Genomic DNA, 13,191 nt, shown 5'->3' on the forward strand with positions numbered 1-13,191 from the left:
AAACTTTTTATAATTAACTGGCAAAAATTCTTCTAATGGAAAGTTTAAAATGTTCATACACATAACAAAACAAGTAGCTGTTCAAATCTTATACTGGTAAATGCAATTTTGTTTGCTCCCAGAAGGAAAATAGTTATTGTTGATAAATGTTGTTATTTTGATTATTTTCTCTTTTGTTCTATAAAAGGAAGATATAAAAACAAAGAAACTACAGTTCTGAGCAAGCAATCAAAGCAAAAGTGGGGACAGAGACTATCCTAGGAAGTAGAATAACTTTATTAGGGAATGGCATGGGGACAAAGGAAAGAAAGACAAAACAGGTGTATTTACTCACTTTAAAAGACGTTACACTGCAGCGCTGGGTTTGTTCTCTTCTTAATTCAAAGCAGTAAAAGTGAGAAAACAGTTGCAAGCAAGCATTCAGGTAAACAAACCATACACTCTTAGCGAGGCTAAAATGATATTCCAGCACAACAGAGGACAATGTTATAAAAAATCTGCTATCAATATGATCTGTAAAAACATCTTAAATCTTGGATGATTATTTCATGTGAGATTAAGAAAGAAACATGAGAGAAAGAGCACTTCTAAATAACACATTAGAAACTTGAACACAAAGATGATATGACATAGTTCATAATAAGCACCAAATTTCTCTGTGAAGTTTCATTTTCTCTATGTCTGTCTCTTTTTTTCATTCATTCTTGCTCTTAATTTTAATTATTGGACCTAAGTGTTTGTCTTAATCTCATATCTCATCCTCTCCTATCACTGGGAGGAAGAAAATAAAAGCAATATTTTAAAAACGTTATTATTGGCAATCATCTTAATGATACACAGAAATAAACTAACTCCTCCCATTCCTAATTTAGTGGCTACATTCAAATAAGCGTGGTGTGGCAGTATAGAAATCAAAAGAGACTAAATGTGTCTAAAGTTTCCTCAGCAATACTTAAAACTAAATATAGCGTGCTCTATGATATTTTTAGTTTTTATTATTTTTATGGACTTAAATTTCCACATAAAATAATGGGAAATAGATTTAATACTTGTTTGAATACATGAAATTTAAGATTAATAAAAATTTTTGATAATATCTAGGATGAAAGATCATTTGAGAGCATCAGCCACTGCGTGACATCAACAGATTTAGATTCATGTTGTCTGTTAATGATACAGATATTTTCTTCTTTCTAATTCAACCTACTCAAAAGGAAAGGAGCAACTCAGTTTGTTTGTTAAAATAGTCCCCCTCACCCCAGACAAATATAGTTCAACATATGTAGAGACCCTGGAGATTTCTCCTTATTTGGTTGAAAGGATTAAAATTGTACAGCATTAGATATGAGTTACACTTTGTGAACACTGTTTAATATCACCAGTTATCACATGGAAAAGAAAGTGATAAGTCTGTGTCTCTTCATGGAGCTAAGTACCAAATCACCGATCACCCTATATTTTCTTATTCTTTTTTCTTTTTTTTTACCGTTTTGTCTCCACAGACATTACCATCCTGTTCATAGTGCTCCAGATTCTCACCCCAAGTGTCAATGCCAACTGTGCAGTCTTCAAGCTCTCAAACCTTCATTCATTTACTCATAGAGCCTGTAGACTTAGGCATTGAGTTAGGGAAGTTTTACAAGAATATTTGCAATAGAAAAGTGTGTGGGGGGGAATTACCGGAGTAAATGCTATAAAGAAGAAACATGCCTGCTGAATAAATATGTGGAAAATCAGGGAAATGCAAATTTAAATCATGATGGACATCATGTTACATCCTTAGATTTCCAAATATCAGAATCAATGTAATGCCAAGTAGTGGAGAAGATATGGATTAAGCAGATCATTAATACCCTCTAATGAGAATGTAAATTGCTTCATGAACCTTAAGAAAATAGCTGCCACTAGTTAAATATTCACATATCATAAGGATAACTTTTTTCCAATTTTATATGTCTTAAAGAAACTCTTCCAAATGTAGTCCAGGAAAAAAAAAAAATATATATATATATATAATAATGTCCACAGCAGCAATTTTCAACAAAAAATCTATAAACAACCAAAATAACATTAACATAGAGTGGATAAGTAAATGATAGTAATAAACAAGGAATATAATATTAATATAGAAGTAAAAATGCTGTTAATAGGCTATAACTACTAACCACAGAGATAAATCTCAAAATAGCATAGACAAAAAAGTAATTGCCAGAAGAGTATACCTACAATAAGACACATTTTAAAAAGAGGAGACACAATCTAAATATTACATTATTAGTCATGGGTATAAATATGATAAAGTTTTATGAATCACATATTTGTTAATACAAAATTCAAGATAGTATATGCTCTAATAGAGGTAAGAGAAGGATGGAGAGAAACATATAGGTAGAAAATTGTTTAGTAATGTTCATCTTTTTGGGTTTGGTGATAGATTCTTGAGTGTTCACTGTATTATATTTGATAGCCTTGCAAATATGTTAAATAAATTATTTCGAATGTAGCAAATATTACATTAAAAAATAAAGGACATATTTATATATAGTTTAAACACATTTTCCAGTCCCTCAAATATGAAAAAATTCCTTTTTTCTATTTTTAGATGATGAATGATTATTTTCTTTTATTCCTTTTTGGGAAAAGTGAGCTTATCTTTCATGGGAGTTAGCATTAGATATAAAGTAGATCATGAAAAAGTACTTACTCTTTTATAGGCTAAATATTTTCATCTTAGGGAATTAATTTTTGAATAACCACCTTTTTATTTTCCTCTATTTTTCTATCTGTTAGCTAATAATTTATCATGCCTCACTAAATTTTTGTTTGGGTAAATATAATAATGCTGTTAGTAGTAGAGTAGATGTTGCCCATTCAAAACAAATCTGTTATAGGCCCTCCTTTTAAACCTTAGGTATATGTAATAAGAAGTGTTCCTTTCATATTTGCTTCAGAGTAAGCCCTTTTCTATCAAAATGACAAAATCAAAATGCTGGCTGTGGAGAGTAGAATCATTTATCTTCTATTGCATACCAAGAGGTCTTAAGGAAGGACTATATATTGTTAAGGACTTTAAATACTTATAACTGACCAATGGGTAGATTAAAAAAAAAGTGAAGTATTTTGTTCAATTACCCCAAAAGAACTCAAATGGCTAAGCAATCAGTAAATGCTTGATAGATCAGGCAGTACTAATTCTCATCTTATAAGTACTGCTTAGATTTTTAGAAAATGATTTGTGTGAGCACTTGCTATTTAACAAATTACAAGGGGTTCCATATGGGACCACTATGACTGCCACTAGATGCAGTTACTAACAAGCCCCGTTATCAACACCTCACTGACCAAGAATGCCTGCTGTGTGATCAATTTGCTTCCTCTTCTTTCACATCATATCTTTGTAAATGAACAACATAGAAAACTGGGAAATAATTTATTGTTAGGGATTAAAAACCTTCTAACAAAATTCACCAAAAAAAATAAATCTCATGAGTCCATCCTTAAGCTGGATAAAACTCAACACCACATCCAAAAGATTGCATCTCCCATTCTCTGATTTCCCTTAAAGTTGTTATTTTAAGCATGTTATGATCTTCTGACATTTTTCTTTCTCATGACCTTTGTGATGAGTTACTCCATTATTCCTCCTTTAGAAGGGATGAAGGAGTCCATCTATTTCTCCTAACTGTTTCTTAAGTTAAGCACCATGTCCCACTAATTAGGCAGCTGTGGTCCATAAATATAACCTTTCCCCATGAAATTCCACCGTTTCCTCAAAGCAACTTTTCCACAGGTCAAGGGTAAGTGACTGAAGGCTCCTAGATGATGATGTGGTCTCGCCCTGAGTCTTTACCCCAGCACTAATGGACAATCGCTGTACCGGGAGTGTGATGGATGACCTCTGCTCATCAGAAGGGCTGACACATTCTTATTTTCCTATGCTTAGATGCACACAAATATTCTGCTAGAAAATACACAGACTTACCTTTTGACTCTTAATTTCCATGAAGTTTAAAGGGAGAGAAAATTAACGCCCTAGAAGATTCAATGGGCGTTCTCTGCTGCTCTTATGTGACCATAGATAGGAAATGGAGGTCCTGAATGGCGGTGGCAGGAACCCCTTGCCCTTAAGGTTGGGACTCCTGAAGAATCTTATTGCCCAGCGGCTCTAATCTGTGACCTTCATACACTCAGTGTCCACCAGAGTCAGCTTTTGGACCACTAAGTCTGCTGAAGAAGGAACACTCTCCGCTCCCATTTTGTCTTAAATAGAGGTCAGCAAACTTTTTCTGTAAAGGGACGTGAATAAATATTTTAGGTGTCAGAGGCCATGCGGTCTCTGTTGAAACCACTCAACTCTGCTGTTGTGCAAAAGTAACCACAGGCAACACATAAATGAATGAGCACTGCTGTGTTCCAATAAAACTTCATTTGTAGATGCTGACATTTGTATTTCTTATAATTTTCACATTCTCACTAAACAATTACTCTTTTTTGATCTCTTTTTCAACCATTTAAAAATATGAAAACTCTTGTTGGCTCGTAGGCCATAGAAAAGCAGGCAGTGGGCCTGTTTTTACAGCCTTGTTGGTACATTCATAGCCAATGACAGTTGAAACATAAGGTAATGTTTTCAACTTAATGCAATATTTATTTTTACATTAATCTAAACTAAAACAAAGTCAATTCACTTTTTTTGTATATTCGCATACTATATAGCAGACTTATAATATAGATGGATCTTTGAAAACTATTATATTTGCTTGCTATCACTCAAATAAAGCATGAAGAAAAAATTTTAAAAGCCTTCTTTAGGGCAATAAATGAAGGCAACCACTCTCTTTTAGATTCAAGGGTGATATATTTTGCTTTATAAATAACCCTAACTAATGCTCAGCCAGGAATGATGCACAGGTGTGGTGCCAAGCCATACCTTCCGAGAATTTAAATAATTTTCTGTCTACATTATAAATCTGGTCACTTCTTTTAGAAGCACATACCAAATAAATCTCAGAATTAATGTGCTAAATCTACATTCAGAAATCCAATTTTTGTGGCGCTACCTCTGAATAACTAAGTAGTGGGCGATGCATTGCATAGTTATGGCACTGCTGAATTGTCCTTGCTAATTATTCAGTTGCTTGCAGAAAATGTCACTGGATATCAGCAGTTGTCTATCTATTCATAGTTCTGCCTTAACAACACCCCTGCTAAAATGTTCTTTCCTGCATATACTTCCTTATGTTTTTTACTTTGGTGGTTTGTGTATTTGATCCAGTAATCAGAACATCTCACCTCCAAATCACTGATTCAAACATTTAATTTTCATGTTAATCAGTGGGCAACGTTTTGCAATATTTCCCAAGATGCCATTTCAGTTTTGAAACAATCTAAATATCTTCTTGACTCTGTCCTGAATGTCCTTACCCTTTCCTTTTGCCTTTGTTTGTTTATTTCTAATTGTCTGTTATTACACAATCTGACTATTCTTAATATGATTCTTTTACCTCTAAAATCTCTATCAGGACAGTAGTTTCTTTTTATCCACAGTTCATTTGCATTGTCAACTGGAAAGGTGCATCTCACTAGACCATGATTTCCACCTGACCCAATTATTCCCACTGTGCAAAGCAAAGTGTGCCTGAACATTCCACATGAAATAGGAAACATATGGTTGCTAGTACCATAAGCATAGCTGGAACATCTGTCCATATATTCCATGAATTCATGCTGTGTGTACAGTCACGTTAGTTTCACATCCTTATGTGAAGCTGAAGGAATGTGCTATTGAGAGTTTGTCTCCTAGATAATACAGCCACGATGGAGGAGAGCAGAGTGGAGAGATCCACTTCCCCAGTGGTTGCTTTTCTTTGAAAGGTGGAGCCACTCATAATTACTCATTTAAAATTTTCTTAATCCCATAACATAAAAAAAAAATCCCAGAAATGAAGTGGAGAGGGGTGGAGAAACGATATCTAACTTTAGTTCACCTTGTATCAATCCTCTGGCAATTTAATAAAAATCAAAACAATGACATCACAACACTAACTGTTTTAGTATGTGACCATCACTGCAGTAAGGTATTTGCATGGATTATTTTATATAATACAATAATGTTATATGATTCCTATTTGATGCCTATTTTACAGATGAGTAAACTGAGGCACAAAGGAGTTAAATTACACAAATTATTAGGAATGAACCCAAGATCTGAACCTAGGGAATCTTCTTTTTATAATCCTCATCCTCTACTTAAGAGCCGTTACAAAGCACTTCTAAATTATATTTTATGTATATAATATATATTATATATTTTTGGAAAAAAATGTATATTTTTTCAAAAAGGCAGGGAAAGAAGGGAAGAATGGAAGCATATATACCTTCATTTCCTTCCTGCTCCCGATAAACATTTCAAAATCAAATAATTGTAATAAGTATTTGTAGATAATCAACCTATGGAATTTACATTTAATTATATCCATTTTTTTTCAAAAAAAATGTTTTGACATGTTTTAATTTTAGAGGAAAAAGTAACAGGACTCATAGTGCCTTTCCTTTTCACTTGACACCACCTCAAAAAAGTTGGAGGTGAACTAAAAATCAATGGCTTTATTTTCTCTTTCAGCATAGCTAGGAAGAAGCAGAAATACTAGGGAAAAGATACATTGGAAGTGAAAACTAGCAAACGGAATAAATAGAATAATAGCCAGCTTTCTCCTATTCCCACATCAGTAAGTGGCAACCTAGCAGATGCTTATTTAATAGAATCTTCTCATTCTTGGCAAGGGAAACACAATTTCTACTGAGGAAAGATTGTAGACATGTGTGTGCTGTTACAGAGAAGACATATAAATGATATAAGGAGAAAATAGAAGAAAGAAATACAAAAAATAACCAAACATTTAGTTCAATGTAACCATTTGCATGGAATTCCTAGGAAGCATTGAGCATTCACTGGGATCTATTAGAACTGATTTCATTTCAATATAATTGCACTAATATTATTGACTTCCCACTTTAATAAGTCACTTATGTTTCTCAGAAAATGTCCGTTAAAAATACCAATAAGTACAAATTAAATTTGGAATTGTTTTACAAACTTTTCTCTCTGTTTCTTGTGCTTTAATTATGAACGAGCAATGGTTGTATATAATGAAATACGGTTAAGATGACATTGATTCCCAAGGGAAAATATTCTTCACTAAGTCACAAAGTAAATGGAAGGCCCTTGGAAGCAATAATTATATTATATCACATTTTTCAGTAAGTACTATGTCCTTCCAAATCTGGAAGAGTTCCCAACAGAAATGGGGAAAACAGTTATAATTCTCAGGGAAATTAGAATATATGAGTACTTGAATATATTCATATATGACATTTAAAAAACCTTTGGAGTATTATAAAGCTACATGTGAAGAAATATGTAAAATAACCCAACTCTGTTGATCAATGCTGAGAGAAATTTTTAAAAGGAAAGGATGGTTGCGGAGCGACATAAGTCATCGTGGTCTTAGATCGTGTGTTGGAGGAATAGAGTTTGAGGGAGACGTGAAAGTATTTCTGAAGAAGTGGGAATTAGCCCTGAAAGTGGTTGGCTAAAATGGAGAGGTGTGTGTTAGAGTTAAGTGATTAAGGAGGCACTAGGGAGCGCCTTAAGTATGAGACGGAAACATTAATTGCACTTCTCTGAGGAATAACAAAGTCCCAAGGAACATTTCTTATTGGAGAACTGATATGTGAAAAGTTTTGAGAGATGTTAATCCCTTAGGGAAGGGGGCATCAGTTATAAAATATAAGAAAAGGAGGAATTGGGAGCCAAAAAGACACGTCAGAAGGTTGTAAAGAATTATAGGTGTGACCATGTAGAATGACTGAGTAAATAGAGAAACATGGTAAATCCTTAAGAAAAAGAAAAAAACAAATAAACCTAAATTTAGAGTTTTGGGAACTAAGAAGATTGTAGTACTAATGATAAAAATTAAAGAAGAAAATTCTATCACAGGAAAAGATGAATTTTCTATTAGAGTTTTAGTTTTGCCCATGATCATAAATAAATAAATGAAGCTGTCATCTATTGGCAGTTGAATTTCAAGATCTTAGAGATCATATTAGCACAGAAGAGGCTGAGAGAAAATGATTAGATTTCTAAAGTTGTGAGTGTAAATAAAGAGCAGAAGTTCAAGGTCTGAGCTAGTGAAAAAACAGGGAGACTGAAAGATCAGAGAAGGAGAAGATACCCTACCGTATACTCTGGTTAGTGACAAGGGAGAGAAATATTTCAACAACGAAGAGATGATTGACTACCAATAGCAAACAAAATTGGAAATGAAGGAAATGAATCAAGATCTCAATTTCAGTGGATTCAGAGAAGGAAGAATTTTTTAAAACTGTTATAAATTTATAAAATGATGTATAGCTCTCACTTAAAATCATCATTTGATTTTTTCTTGGTAATTTGAATATCAAATATCTCTCTATGTAATACATAGATAAAATGTATTATAGACTATTCTTTTCAAAGTCACCAACCCCCTTCATGCATTATCTGTGCATTTTATATTAATAGAGAGACAAATGGATGGCAATTAGAGAAAACATTTTAGCATTAATAGAGATTTAAAATTCGAACTCTAATAGCAGACAATCCTTGTTCTTCCTCTTTTTAACTATGTACTTAGGAACAACTGAATTAACTTCTCTGGCCCTCAGTTCTATCCTCTAATATCATCTATAGGAAAAGGATAATATTATTACCTAACTCACAGTGTTCTGACAAAGATTAAATGAGCTAACCCATATAAACAGCAGAGTTTGTTGTACATAGCTACTTACTTTGAGATAATACTTCTCTTTCTATGTGCACATGTGTATATTGGAATTTTTTTTATAATGGTTGTAAATAATTAATATCATACATATGTATTTGTCCATATATTATATGTTATAACTCTAAAGTGTGTTTAGTTTATAGTCATAGTTTGTGTGTATGTAAAACAAATGCAAATGGAGAACATTATAATCCCACTTACATATTTTTTGTCTTCTTGTAATATTCTTACACATGCTTTTATTCTCATCTCCAATGCGTCAAAGTTGTAAGTTTGCCAAAGCTTTAGTTTTGTCATACATGTTTGGGGAGAAGGGCCAACAATGAGTGTCTTTGCCAGTCACTAAATCCAGTGTGCTAGGTACGGCTGTTTATATTCAGCAACTTCCTGACTTAAAAGAATTTTCTGATCAATGAATGGTGCAAGCATTAAGACTGAGTAATATTTTAACAAACACTCAATGCAGCATAAGCTTGCAACAGCAATCTCTCTACATCATCTTAGAATGCTAGGCTATGAAGTCATTTTAATATATTAAGCTGAACCCTCTTATTTTGATTGATGAGGGATCATATTTATACAAAAACTCTCATATTTCAATATTCTCAATTGAAATGGTTATAGTGATATTCTTCACAGCTACTAACAATGTTCCTTGTTAAATATAAATCCCTGATGAGTTACAATTAAAACAGTCAATATCCTTAAACTGGAAGGGTGATTTAGAAAAACAACCTTATTCTATTCTAACCTTAAATATTACCTGATTTCTTTGGTATAGCTCTGTTGCAACCTGGTCACATGGTTTGGTTTATTTGCTTGTGTGGCAATTAAGTTGTAAATATATTCGCCAGACATTGAAGAGAGGTAGGTCTGGAGAGAAATATTACGTTCCACCAAGCTTAAGATTTTTGAAAATAGGGATCATGTCCTTCCTGTCTTTACTGTAGATACAAATAAATGTTTAATCAATAAGCTTTTACTGAATTAAGGAAATAATCTGCTTGTGTTTCAGAAAAATAAAATAATCACAAAGAACACAAGTCACTCAAGGTCCCAAATCGTATTAGTTTAAAAGAAACAACGAGGCAACTCCACGTTCTTGGCAAGACACTGGGTCATAGAACATGGACGAATTTTCTGGAAATTTTTCATAGGCATACATTTTGCTTGATTTTCTTGGTTCTGAATCCCCTCTTTGGTGTTCAGGTATTGCTTTTCTCTTCAAAATTCTTTGCCCTGGAGGACCATAAATAACCACACACTTCGGATTTTTTCCTGCTTTTCCTTTAGCAATTTTTATTGTTCTTAGCTCACTAGACTTAACTAGTTATAATTTAAGTAATTATTAGAACAAAAGTAATCAAATACCATGTTCTAATTGCATTCGTACATCCTAAAGAGCCAGATTCAACCTCTTTACCAGAATGTGAGCAATTTTCACGTGGGAAGGTAAATGTTTCCCCACTGATCTCTTTAAGGGCAGGTTGTTTCCCATAGTGTAATTGCCCCATATCTGATACTGCAAATGATTTATGGTAAGGATTCAATATATGTTTTTAACAAATTAAATCCTTATATGAGAAAATAACCAGTAAATATAATTCATACTATTTGTTGTTACTTGGTAGTTCGTGACTGTTATTTCAATCCAAACTGGCATTATCTGTGCTGGTTTTAATGAGACGGATTATCAAAGGAAGAGGACTGAGTTTCCATCTTATGTTCGTGTCCAGAAATAGTTAATGGGTACAGCTGAGAGATACCTCATTGGTGATCTGATTTAAATTCAAATAAAAGTCTTAAAAATGAAAACTTCTATGTTGCATTGCCCTCAGCTAATATTGTTATGCTAATCCTAAATATGCATTATACATTCAGAAGCTTAAATGATCAACAGTAGCTGCAAGTTTTTCTCTGAATTATTTTTGCCACATATTAAAACTAGGCAAGATAAATTTCCTATCTGTATTTTTAACTACAGCTAATGCACCCAATAGCAATGTAAAGAAACACAGATGTTTTAAGAGATTCAAGAAAGCAGTTGCTTAAACCCAACTTTCAGAGTTCTATACATGGCATCAACTACTAAGTGGGTTGGAGAATTAAATGTTGATAATGAAGACAGCCATTTGAATGTGATTTATTGTCCATTAAAACCTTTAATATATCTTGTCTTAAAATATATTCACCTTTCTCTGAAATAAAGTAGAAAAAAATCTCTTAGGAGGAATACATTAAAAAAAAAGACTTGTTCATTGTGAATGAAATCAATCTCATAAGGAAGAGTGGGTTAAGAAAATATTGAGTTAACAAATTTATAGCCAACATTTACATTTTATACTTTATCCAAATGTATTATCATTTATATATTCCTCGTGTGATCATTATCAATAAAAAATAAATAATAAAATTGATTACTCTCAAATTAAGATTTAACTCATAAGAATTTAGTTCAAAGGCAAAAAAAATTATGTACAAGGCACTGCAGGAACTTTACATGAATTTTACAGCTATCTCCTTACTAGAGTCTGTACTTAATGTTAGCATAATTTGTTCCTTCTGTTTTATATCGTATTAATTTACTAACATTTGACATGAATCTTTGGCAACAGCTGGAACATGAATAAAGTAACGATACTTTTCTGATAATGCAAGTTTGATGAAAATTATTAGTGAAATCAAAGAAGGCCCTTTTACATATATATTTTTTAAATGTGTCAATGGAAATTAAGCTAAAGTATGTGTTTTTTACAACAAATGTTATGTACCAATGTGCAAGTGCTTATGCACTTCAACAGGCCTTCACAATGACCTAATTTCTCTGTGCCAACACAGTCTGTTGTGTGCAAAACACATGTATTAGATATTAAAGAGAGGGCTAAGCACTGCATTGTGCAAATGGATTTCAGTGACACAAAAGAATATTGTTGCATGTTTTTTAAAAGAACTTTTCATATTTGGGCTTGAGTAAATAGAGAAATTCCCTCTAATTATACAATTGGTTATATTTTGAGCTTTGTTTTTATTTATTTTTTTGGCTGCATTTTTGGATGACAAATATCAGTGACGAAAAGTAATTTAAACCTCTGCTCTTACAGAATTGTGTCCTGAGCTGACACCCTGATATCAAGGCTCTTGCCTGTGATGGTTTTACCGGTTCTTCTGACCCTATCTTGGTGAAAGTTCTGGAAATCTCAACCTGCTCTCTCAAAAGCTTACTTGCACAGACATATTTTGGGCCCACCCAGCTACCTTGTTGGCAATAAGGAAATTGAATAATCCGTTGTTTAAAAATAGATTTATTAAAAAATTGCCAAAGTCAGTGACACAAAGTAGCATAGAATAAAATGCCCACAGGCAGATTTCATTCAAAGAGTAGAATTTTACACTGATAAAAAAATACTTTGCATATTGTGAGACAAGTGAGAGGAAATATAATATTAATACTCTATAATAACACTGACATATTTTCAAGGTACTTTATGCTATTTTTCTCTCTCTTTTTTTTTTTTTTTGTCATGGGCCCGGGTCTCCGGCATGGCAGTCAAGAACTCTGCCTGCTGATCCACCGTCACACCGCCCTCTGGGTACTTTAAATACATACATTTTAAATTTGTATCACCACTGTTTTCCTGTTAGTAATACCATATCATCAGTCAGTGTAAGGGCAACATGCATGCCTGTGCTTAGACCCCAAGTGATCTCACAGCTTTCTCCTATATTACCGTGTTTGATAATTTCATGAAAAGACCTGAATTTCTTATGCAAAAAAATGAGGTGATGCTCTTTGAAATATATTTATTATAAAATCAGATGCTCATTAATTTTTTTCACTCAAAATCCAATATCTTTCAAAATTATTTCAAGACAAAGTAATACAACTGAACAAGAAGAAAGTCTTTTCAGAGCTTTTTGAGATGAGAAGCAGCTGTGATTAATCAAAAAGATGAAATACATCCTTGTGATTCTTCAGTACAAACATTCAAACATTTAAAACAATTATAATAATGAAATGTCACTTCATATCTCTATGCATATCTGATCCAGGAGAAAGGAATACGCAATTGAAAACAAATAATTTGATGCAATGATTTGAATAAACAAATTCAAAGGGAGAGTAGCCATTGCAACTCTATACCTGCAGCTCATTGTGTGAACTGGCAATCAGCTGTTTAAACCAGAGGTTCTATAAATAGCATCTTCCACATAACTCGAACAAAATGCCTTTGGTGCTGGAGATAGAAAACAGAAATTGCTGGAAGTAGGGCTCCTCACAAAGAATTGAACATTTCTGTGTGTGTGTGTGTTTATGTGTGTGTGTGTGTGTGTGAAATATACCTCTAATTGCCATTTAATAGAAAAC

This window comes from Tamandua tetradactyla, chromosome 5, assembly GCF_023851605.1.
Source record: "Tamandua tetradactyla isolate mTamTet1 chromosome 5, mTamTet1.pri, whole genome shotgun sequence".
Lineage (NCBI taxonomy): Eukaryota > Metazoa > Chordata > Mammalia > Pilosa > Myrmecophagidae > Tamandua > Tamandua tetradactyla.